Source organism: Hylobates moloch, unplaced genomic scaffold (genome assembly GCF_009828535.3).
Source record: "Hylobates moloch isolate HMO894 unplaced genomic scaffold, HMol_V3 SCAFFOLD_17, whole genome shotgun sequence".
Taxonomy (NCBI): domain Eukaryota; kingdom Metazoa; phylum Chordata; class Mammalia; order Primates; family Hylobatidae; genus Hylobates; species Hylobates moloch.
In genome coordinates this window covers 27,024,754-27,036,779 of record NW_026652292.1, presented here as the reverse complement: position 1 = coordinate 27,036,779, position 12,026 = coordinate 27,024,754, and the positions used below count along the sequence as shown (strand labels likewise).

The 12,026-nt window shown below is 35.1% G+C and overlaps 1 long non-coding RNA gene across 1 annotated transcript; it reads right to left on the bottom strand.

Moving 5' to 3' along the window:
- Window positions 1-2,186: 2,186 nt before the first annotated feature.
- Window positions 2,187-6,069, bottom strand: LOC131381713 (uncharacterized). The gene is made up of 2 exons (XR_009210604.1): window positions 5,920-6,069; window positions 2,187-2,448 (listed from the first exon to the last, which is right to left on the bottom strand). It is a non-coding gene; the product is annotated as an uncharacterized LOC131381713 (long non-coding RNA).
- Window positions 6,070-12,026: the final 5,957 nt, after the last annotated feature.

Genomic DNA, 12,026 nt, shown 5'->3' with positions numbered 1-12,026 from the left:
GTTGTTTATAGATCAGCCACATGGATATTACTGATTCTTTAGACAGTTCCCTTCTATACACTAATTCAAAGACCCGCATTCCTTCACTCTTTTGGTTCTGGCATGTACTACATTGCCTTCATAACCTGATTGTAGCCATCAGAAATGAAGGAAACAAAGGAAGGGAGGAAGGAAAGAAAGAAAAGAAAAGACAGGAAGAAAGGAAGGAAGGAAGGAGATAAATGAGGTACCACCATTTTTTAAAAGCTTAAAAATAATACTTAGGCATTTTACTCATATTCTATTGGCTGGAAGTCAGTTCCACAACAACATCTAACAAAGAGCCTGAGAGAGAAAGTCTGACTGTGTGCCAGGAGAAGAGAAGAATATGGATTTTAGTAACCACTTGCCTTTAAAAACTTTATAATCTGGTCCAGCTTGCTTTAAACCATCACTTGCATTTCCTGGCTCTCTCCAAATCTACTCTCTAGCCATAATAAATTTTATGCAATCATCTACATTCTCTTTCCTTGGGGCCTTTTTACGCACTGCATTTTCTGATTGAATTAAACTTTCTACCCCAAGCTCATTGTTATGAATTGAATTGTGTACACTGCGAACTTCATACGTGAAGGTCTTAATCCTTAGTACTTCAGAATGTGACCACATTTTGGGATAAGGATAAGGATAAGGAGACTAAGTTAAAATAATGCCAGTAGAGAGATACTTTTTAATCTAATATGACTGATGTTCCTATAAGAGAAAGAGATACCAGGGATGCACTCACAGAGAAACGATCTTATTAGCGCATAGCAAGAAGGTGGCCATCTACAAGCCAAGGAGAGGAGCCTCAAAAGACACAAAATTTGCCAACACCTTGATCTTGGCCCTTTAAGCTCAGAATTATGAGAAAATAAATTTTTATTGTATAAGCTACCCAGTTTGTAATATTTTGTTACAGCAGCCCTAACAAACTAATACACCTATCCTTTTTCCTTGGATAACTACAAGTCTCTCTTTTTTTATTACTTAAAAATAATTATTTTTATAGACTGGGTATTGCTCTGTCACCCAGTCTGGAGTGCAGTGGTGTGATTATAACTCACTGTACCCTTGAAGTCTGTGGCTCAGGTGACCCTCCTACTTCAGTCTCCTAAGTAGCTGGGACAATAGGCACGCACCACCACACTCAGCTAATTTTTTATTTTTGTACTTTTTATAGAGACAAGACTCACTATGTTGCCCAAGGTGGTCTCAAACTCTTGGCCTCAAGTGATCTTTGGCCTCAGCCTCCAAAGGTGTTGGGATTATAGGTATGAGCCACTGTGCCCGGTTCTTATTCTTCTTTACTTATGTAACAAGTTGCTTAGACAAACCTTTCCTTACTTCATTATGACTGGATTTGATCAAATTCCATGGCTACTTAACACACTGAATCCTAATTACTTTTATTTGTTTGATCTTCTCAAGGAGATCATAGACTTCTTGGCGTTAAGCTTGTTCACTAATGAAGTCATAGCACTTAGTACAGTAAAAAGTACATAATAAATGTTAATTACTATTGTTTCAAAAAATCTATAATAGCAGTAGAGTTGAGGACAGATGGGTTCAGATATGTCATTGTGAATAATTAACTTTCAGAGCCGGACCATTTGGAAAACAAGAATCAAAGACATTGGAGTAGATGTGTGAAGCTGAGTTCAAAGTAAGTGTGAAGCAAAGCCTGTGGTGACGAAGCCAGATAGTTCCCTGACCCCTTTGTGGGCGGGATCTGGAGTGCATGGGTGCTGGAACAAGCCAGCTGTGTTGGCGCCAGCAGGGGCAAATTCCACTCACTTGAACCCGCTGCGCTCCACCCCTCGTGGGAGGGGGAGGACAGGTGAGCAGGTACAGGAGGAGCTGGGGAAGCACTTTTGGGCACCTGCAGGAGTGAATTCTGTACCGGCCCCACAGCAGCATCGGCGGGGCGGGGGTGCCCACGACCCCTGAAGCCCCAGAGGAACTGTCACAGTACTCTTTCAGCTCTGCCCTCTGTGGATGGCTTCAGTGCTAACAGCTCAGTGGACAATATGTCTTTTAGCATAAGGCGGCTACCTTCTGCCAGCGAGGGCAAAGGGTCAGTGTGGCAGCCTTTTGCATCCACACTCACTGCACCTGAGCTGCTGGCAAGCATCCAGGAGAAATGAAGCAGCATAAAAGAATTGGAGGATGGTAAATGTGGGGGATTTTATTGTTGATGGACGTGGCTCTCAGAGGGAAGAGGAGCTGAAAAGGAGACAAAGAAGGAAGGTAATCTTCCCTCAAAGTCCACCTGTCTCCGGGGATTCTTCTTCAAATTTACACCATCGAGCTGTCCCTCTGAAGTAAGGCACTTCTCTCTGATGTCCAGCGGTTTCTCCTCCCTTTGCTGGCTGAGCCTGCAGTTTTCACGGGCACAAGATGGGAGCATGGAGTGGGCCATGGATGGTTCTGGAAAAGGCAACATTTGAGTGGGGAAACTGGGATGCTAAGTTCTCACTTTGGGCTGCTGTTTCAGGCTTTTCATTTTGAGGGTGGGGCCCTCACCAGGGACCCGCCCTCTTCAGCCCAGAATTTCCCTGCCTCCTGTCCCTGTCATTGACCAAATGGGAGAGTAGGAGAAGCTCTGAGGAATGGCTTTAAAAATCAGCTAAAATGTGTGACTTTCTTTGTGGCTGACAGAGAGGTGATATAATGAGTGGATAGGCCAGCCTAATCCAGTGAGGGTTGAGTCAGGAACAAGGGAAATAAATCAAGAAAACACAATGTGAGTCTCAGACTTTTAAATCACTAGAAACCGATTTCAAGATGGCCAGAAAGGACTCTATTTCAAGATAGCCAGATCTAATATGACCTGATGGATAAGCACTGATGTATAAAGCCAATTATTTCTATAAACTTTAAAGATGTAAATAGTTAGCTAATTCATTAGCAATTACCCAATACTGATACATAGTTCTTGCAAACTACAATTGCAGACAGAATAAAACCCTGAGAGCCCCAAATTTTGCCTTGAAATGATATGCTTGTGTTTTACCTGAGAAGGCATAAATTTCTAGAAAAGTACAGATTTACTAGGACTAGTAATTTAGATGTTGCATTCATTAATGTTATTTAAGAGGCTTAGTGAATAACAGCTAAAACATTTGCCACTCTTGTCACCAGAGTTCCCTTAATCTGCTGAGTAAACAGGATCTTTGAAATTTTGTGGTTGTGAATATTTCTATAGTCTATGGCTTAGAACACAGATAATTTTTTCCCTGCCTGCTTTTTTAAGCAGATAAATGCACAATCTCAAAAGTTATTAGCATATCAGTGTCTAATTGACCGTAATAAAAAATGAAAAATCCTAATAACATTCCTATATGTCATTCTCACAGACTTCAATTATTCAGAAGTTTCATAATGCTGCTGCTGCCTAGTAGAGTGTAAGCCATTAAATATGCAACTGGGCTAAAATATAAAAGTTTTGCAAATGCTCATAGGATGAAATCATTGTGGTGTTTTAAAATTTAATGTTGCTTAACCTGCAACACAATGAATTCCTCTGCCCAGATATAAAGTTTATGATGTGAAAGTAAAAATTAATCCATAATATTTTGTAGAACAGGTCACACCAAAATTTTTTTCTTTCTTTGTTCAACTTTCTATTTCTGTTTTAAGTATACAGTTTGCCTCTAATAAAGTTTTCAAGTTTGAGAAAAATAACTGCTATGTGACAAATTACTGTGGATATTATTACCCTAAATTGCAGATAAATAAGATTAAGAAAAGTAAAACATGGAGAAACTAATGAAGTTGTTAAATTTGCAAAACTCTAAAAACATATACAGTCTATATATGACATATATATAAATACATATATGGAAGAGAAAAAGGCCAAATAAACAAGACTCTTTCTTTTTTTCTTTCTTTCTTTTTTTTCTTTCTTTCTTTTTTTTTTTTTTTTTCCTGAGATGGAGGCTTGCTCTTTCACCCTGGCTGGAGTGCAGTGGCGTAATCTCAGCACACTGCAACCTCTGTCTCCCGGGTTCAGGCGATTATCCTGCCTCAGCCTCCCGAGTAGCTGGGATTACTGGTGCGTACCACCACCCCCTGCTAAGACACATTTTAAAAAAGAAAAAAAAAAGCTAAAGTGCTTCAAAGTTAGTATTTTCGTATGTTTTCTGAAAAATAAATGTACTGATTATGATATGTTAGCTAAAATTTAGCAAATGTATTATTTAACAAATATGTTATATGTTTATCATTGAAAAATATGTCATATTGTTTTATCTTCCAATATTTTATAAAGATAACTAAAATATAGGCTATTTATTTGACAATAAACTTACACTTATGTACAAGAAATAGCCTATATTTTAGTTATCTTTAAATAACTAAATGGGCATTGTTAAATGTGCTCATAGGACTTTAAAACTGTAGGTAATTTGTTACCTCAGTATTATTTCTTGAAGAGTGACATTACTACAATGAACTTAACCCAAGAATAATATTAGTCATCTTCAAAATCTCCTCTTTGAAAAACACTCTCATAATTTTCAGAATTTATAGCATATTTCATACATCTATTTTCTGTCCTTAACCTCCTTAGAGATACGGACACTTCGGAAAGCATTCTGAGGACAGTTATCAAGATGATGAATTGCAGTGAACACCAAGACACAAAAGGTTAGAATTTTCTTCTTTTTCTTTTTTAAAATGCAGCCCAGAAGCATACACAAAGGAATGAGAGACTAAGAGAAAGATAACACAGTTCAGGATTTACGATACATTTTCTAACTTGCAGAAATGTCTAAAGATACATTTGCTTCTTTGGAAGGTAATGCATTTTATAATCACTGAGACTATTTTAAAATAGGCAGGGACAACAATTGTTGCTGGATTATGCTGAGAGGATTAAGTCATGAGATGATTCAGCCTTGATTTTAAAGATATCAATCCTCATTTCCTAACTTCTTGAAAAGTTATGTTGGGAAACGAGAAAAACCATAATGCTAGTTTCCTGTCTTCAATATCTACAACGTTCAAGTAAGCAGCTTATGTGTTCTTCTCAATAAAATAGTACTGCTTGGTATTTTTAAATATATCTTATTTGTATGGTATCAAATGGAAACAAAGTAAAAGTCACTCCAATGTCTCAAATAAATACACATATGCATGCGTGCACACACACACACACTGCCTTTGAGCATGTGAGAAAGAATTTATTTAGTGCCTTTTGGATTGAAGAGAGGAGAATAAATGAAATGAAGTAATAATTTCTCCATAGCTAAACTATTTACTTTTTCATGGAGCATGTGGAAGATAGCTACTTGGCTCTACCCTCAGAGAAGAAGTAGTATTTTTATATGACTTCTTCCTTATTCGATGAGTTGCTACATTTCAAAACTATGAGTAATTCATAGAATCTGCTGGCAAAAATATATGTTCTGCCAAAATACACACTCACACACTTTTACTGTGCTAAAAAGAATTATTTGAAATAAGGCATGTTACTTTAATAGTAATACACTAATTGAATCTGTTTAGGGTTAAAAATAATTTAAAATATTAATGTAAAAAGCAAGGAAATTTTCAGGTTAAAAAGTGTTATAGCAGAGGACAAATCTTCCAGTTCTTTTTTGTAAGGACAAATATTTTAAAGGCTAAACTGTAAGCTGATTTTTCAACAATCATAGCAACTGACCAAAATTATATTTGTAAGTGGTAATACTACTATTTAATGTTTTTTAAAACTCTTCCCCTTATAATCTAAGTTAATGAGTATCCTCCACATCCCCCAAAATAACATCAGTTATATTTGTGGCAGAAATTGTATTCTTTTGAAAAAAAAATTGAGAGAATTATATGAACACATTCAAATTTTTGATGGTTGTTTTTAAATAAACTTTTTAAAGTTTTAATGTCACTTTAGCTTACCATTTACAGAAAAGTTGTGATGTGTAGTACAGAGAATTTGCATATTCCTCACATTCAGGTTTTCCTACTCTTAGTACTTCATATTAGTATGGCATACTTGTCACAATTAATGAACTAATACTGATATATAAAGATGAACTATAATGCCTACTTTATTCAGATTTCCTTAATTTTACCTAATGTTCTTTTTCTGTCCCAGAATCCCATCCAGGATTCCACATTCCATTTAGTCATCATGTCTCCTTTGTCTTCTCGTCTGTGACAGTTTCTCAGACGTTCCTTGGTTTTGATGACCTAGGCAGTTTTAAGGAGTACTGCTGGAAATTTTTTTCTCAATTGGAATATTTGTGAAATTTTATCATGAGATCATTAGTGGATGTTGTATTTTGCCACGTGTTTTCTTCAATGGATATAATAATATGATTCTTCTTCTTAAATGTGTTGACATGGTAGATTACATTGATGTAATGTAAATACTAAACCAGCCTTGAATATCTGGAATAAATCCCACTTGGTCTTGTTATATAATTCATTTCACACGTTGTTGGATGTGTTGAGAATTTTTGCCTGTATCTTCTGTGAGATGCCAATTGGTAGTTTTCTTTCTTCTAATAACTTTATCTGGGTAATGTTGGTCCATAGAATGAATAACGATTGATCCCTTTGCTTTTATTTTTTGAGAAGATTACAAAAAGTAAATATGTTTTCTTGTTAAATGTTTTAAAGAATTCATCAGTGAAATCTGAGATTCATGCTCTCTTTTTGGAAGATATTCGATTATTGATTATGTTCTGTAGATAAAGAGCTACTGATATTATCTATTTCTCCTTATGTGAATTTTGGTAGGTGTGTCATTCAAAGCATTTGTCCATCACATCTGTATTTTTAAGTTTGTGTGCATAGTGTTACCTATACTATTCCCTTGTTAGCCTTTCAAAGTACAAGTAAGAATAGAAAAGTCTTTTTATATTTTTGGTATTTGTAATTTGTGTCTCTTCAAGTTTTGTCTTGATTGGCCTGGCTACAGGTTTATACATTTTATCGATGTTTTAAAAAGTAGCTTTTGCTTGTATTTACTTTCTCTATTTTTTCTCAGTTTTGTTGAGTTTCATTCTAATTTTTAATGTTTCTTCTTCTTTTAGGCTCAATTTGCTCTTCTTAAGATTTCTAATGCTAAGCTGAGCTAGTTGATTTGTATTCCTTTCCTTCTAATGCATATATTTATGTAAGTTACACAGTACTATATAAGTACAAAACATACATGTCCAGGTATCTGTGCCTTTTTTATTGCATCCTAAGTGCAGAATAAACACTTGGTTTATATTGAACCTGCTATCTATGAAAATAAAAAACCTACTTTCTAAACCAGTGATTTTAGCTATACTAAAGTATAGCTAATCATGGCTCCCCCAAATATCCACATCTTAATATCTCACCTTATATGGTAAAAGCAGTTTCGCCGATGAGATTAAGTTGATGAACTTGAGTTTGGGTGATAATTTTGGGTTACCAGGTGGGTATGATGCAATCACATGATGCAATCACAGGAGTACTTAAAGAAGCAGGCGATCAGAGAGGGGCTGGAGAGGAAGAGGCAATATGATGACGGAAGCAGAGATTGGAGTTTTGTGCTTTGAAGATAGAGAAAGTGTCCTTAGCCAAAGGATACAGGCAGCCACTACCAGCTGGACAGCCAAGGAAATGGAGTCTGCCCTACAGTCTCCGGAAGAAACCAGTCCTGCTGACACCTCGGCTTTGACGCAGTGAAACAGATTCCACACTTCTGGCATCCAGAACAGAAACAGAATACATTTATGCTGTTTTAAGAACTCTGTTTGCGGTAATTTGTTACAACTGCAACAGGAAACAAACACATAAGTAAAAAACACATTGTGATTAAGGAGCTCTGTGAGATTTCCTGAGTCCCAGAGAAATGTTCCCGTAACAAAACTCTCAGAGTTCAGTGATTGGGCGCTTGAGTTCACAGATTTAGGAAACAAATATCTGCTTTTAGAGAAATTTTTCAAACAGAACCCGGAGTGAACTCTAGTATAATCTTCTAATGAATGTTACAGCGTGTTGCTTGTGCTATTAAATTCACATGCATATTCTCTCTCTTACCTCTCCCATCCTTTCTTCCAATTCTCTCTGTCTCTCTCCCTCTCTCTCTGTCTCTCTCTCTCTCTCTCACACACACACACACACACACACACACACACACACACACACAGAATCATAAACTACTTTTCTTCTGAATCCTCTCTGTAAACGGGCTAAGCATTTGGCTCAAGCACTGTGATGCCTTCTTTACAGAGATTAAGTAGGATGATGCAAATGCTTTGTCAGATGCTCCCACAAACTGATTTATCTTGGGAAAGATAAAAATTTAACCTGAACAGAAATAGAAATATTGGCGATGAGGGTGGAGGTCAAATATTTACATCTACTTGAAAAAAAATCACTGCCAGGAGTACCAGTAGTCCTTTTCTTGTACTCTAGCCTGCATTTCTTTAAATATTGTGGCCCCTAGATATATTGATAGTTGAGAAAATGCTCTTTTCTTACTCTGCTTCCCTCAGGAAAAGTTTTTTAAACCCACTTTCTTAGCAGCTAATCGATCATATTTTGTGTGAATAATCAAAAGCCTTGGAAGTTATGTTTACATGTCATGGCTTTCATGAAGCAATAGCAGATGTGTGAGATGTCTGCAAAACCTGCAGATGACAATTGCGTGATCTCCCTTCATTGGCAGCGTTCATAATATAAACACGATTATAAAGTACTCTGTTTACATTATTCTTGAATACAATATTCCCAACAAAAATATCTGCAAAAGTCAACACATTCAACCCAATGCAGTGCATTTTTTATTACAAGAAGGCATTCTTTAAGGATGACTAATGTCTCCGAGGAATAAAATGGAGATTAGGCAAGAGTGTGATTAAAATGAAGACCCGAGAAAGGTTACATTCTCTATGCATTCATTCTCCGCAGGGTGCACAACTGCCTAAGAGTAAAACAAATAATTTCTCCAGCAGAAAGACTTCTATTTGAAATGAAATGCTTAAAATAACAAATTGTGTTTGTTTTTACCATCACATTTCCTTGACATATAGGAAAGTCATAGTTCCTCATCATATTTCTTTTGGGAATAAGCTTCTTTTGACAAAGATTGTACTTTGTCACTATGAGAGATGTTTGAATAGACATAATAAACACAGAAACATACTAAAACTAAAGTCTACTGAAAAAATTTTAAAACGATTGAAAAATGAATGTGTTTTGACATGAGTTGATTCTGCAAATTAAGTAGATCTGTAAATATTAGTATTATTAATACTATTGTTGCTTTTTTGTTTTTGAACATTTAGATTGTTATAATGATTCTCAAATGTACTGGGATTGCTATTTTACAATTCTTATTGTTAATACTGAACCACATGCTCTATCTTTCATTTGTCAAATTTTAAAAGTTTCTTAATCATCTAAACATCTTTTTCCTCACCAAAACCTATATTTCCTCCTATATACACTGTCAGCATTATTATTTTATTTATGTGAACAGAAATGCTATAATTAAAAGTATATGTTTAGTTTCACTGTTTTTCTGTTTCTTAGCAAAGACTTGGAACCAACCGAAATGTCCATCAATGATAGACTGAATAAAGAAAACGTGGCACATATCCACCATGGAATACTTTGCAGACATAAAAAAGGGTGAGTTTATGTCCTTTGCAGGGACCTTAATGAAGCTGGAAACCATCATTCTCAGCAAACTAACACAAGAACAGAAAACTAAACACTGCATGTTCTCGTTCATAAGTGGAAGTTCAACAATGAGAACACATGGACACAGGGAGGGGAACATCACACACTGGGGCCTATCGGGATGGCAGGCTTGGGGAGGGACAGCATTAGGAGAAATACCTAATATAGATGACAGGTTGATCGGAGCAGCAAACCACCATGGCACGTGTATACCTATGTAACAAACCTGCATGTTCTGCATATGTATCCCAAAACTTTAAATGGAATAAAACAATTTAAAAATGTATTCAATTTACCTAGTTATTTATCAATTTTAATATTTACTTTTTAAATTGCTTCATGTGCTTTTCCTCAGAGTTTACTTTTTCTGCTAGCTGAAGTACATTTGTTTTTATTTCTTTTATTGACAGGTTATATATACTATGCTTTTAGTTTTTGTATATCTTCAAGTATCTTTATTTTGCTTCTCTTTATGAAATGTAAATTAGCTAGTAATAAAATTCGGTACTAATCATTAGATATTTTTCTGCACTTTAGAATTATCACTGTAATGATCTTCTGGTCCAGTTGCTTTGGAAAGTAGGTGAAGTTATCATTTATTTGTAGGCATTCTATATTTTATATATTTTTGGTTTACTGGAGTCTCCTTAGAATTTCTATAGGCAAGGATTGATTTTCATTTCTCCTGTTCACCAATTACAGTTTTAAATTTGAAGACTTTTGCTTTTCTAAAATTCTGAAAGCTTTAATTCCTTTAGCCTCCCATTTACCACATCTAATATAAAATTAATCCCATTTATTTATTTTTAAATTGTATGTTTTTAAATGAGTTCCTCTTTTTAAGAAATCACATATTTTACTTCACTCATGAGAATTCTTGTTCTATATGTATTGAATTCTTTTAAAGTAGAGGTTTTGCACTTATTTTACTTTCGAAATCCTGCAATTATACTTACTTTGAAGTATTTTTCAAAATATTCCACACAAATAGTTTCATTTGTAATGAGGTCCTGTTCTGACTGCTTGGTTCTATACTTATTCTTTTCTTAATATTATATTTCTCCAAATATTTTCTAATTTTCCTTTTAACTGAGGGGATTCCTGGTTTTATTTTTGTTCTCTTTTCTCTCTGTGCATACCCTGTTTTGTCTGCAGGCTTTTACACTGAATCCAGCCAATCTTTTGGAACCCCACTTCTGAATCAAATTTTATAGTAGCAATTCAGTATATGTTATTTGTTGCTAATATTGAACTTATCACAGGTTGTCAAAGAGACAGCTAATAGCTTTTCCAGTTCTATTTGTGTCATCGAACATGTCTTTCTATAAGCTCTTCACATATTTTTTGTATGATCTAAATTTTACCATGTTTCACAGACTTTTTGCTCAATCATTCTTGGCCCATACTTGACTCTGTCTTTGCTTTTGCAGTTTTCCTCATGGAAATTTCACTTATCTCCTCCTGCTTATGTCTTACTTCTAATTTAGTGTTGTCATAAATATTACTGTCTTTAGGAGCTTTACCTAATCACTCAAACTAGGCATAACGTATTTTCTTTGAGAGCCATAGAATTTAAAACACCATATAACTTTTGCCTCATAATGATTTAAATCTTTGTTTTATTTTATGTACTAGATTATAAATAAATATAAATCTATGTTAAATCACTATACTTCTTTAAAGTACTAAGAACCATGCCTTATGACCCCCAAAAGAATGCCTTGTGTTAAATTTAAGATATTCATCAGAAACTAGGATATTAAACCCATTTAATTTAGCTGGTGCTATGTATGACTATTCTCGGTTATTTAAAGTATCTCTTTAATGGCCTGTGACTTCCTTGCAGTCTTCCAATTTTCAATATTTTTTATATGCATTTGTCAATCCATTGACTGTAAGAAAAATTTGTGTTTAATAAACCTCTGCAAACTTTCTACAAAATGCAAAATTTCTACAGAACGCAGACTTCTAATTTATTCATCTTTCAGATTCCTACTAAAATACCAAAAATACATAAAAGTATCAGAGGCATTCATCTTGTTAAATTGAAGGGGTACCATTTACATAGTTAAATATTAGGAAAATTTTCAGTGTTTTCTGAAGATGAGACATGATGGAATGAAGACAAAGATACTTGTCGTAATTTCTCCAAAGAAAGTACAGATGACTCTGAATTTAGAAAGGGAGATGCTGGCAAATACTATAGCACCTTACTGGGTGGGGGATAGTTACTGGCTACATGAACTTCCAAGAACACATTACTTATTGTACAAGCAACTCAACAAAGTTTGAAAGCAGCAGCCTTTAGAGTTCTCATCTTTCCAGCTGTAACCATGACT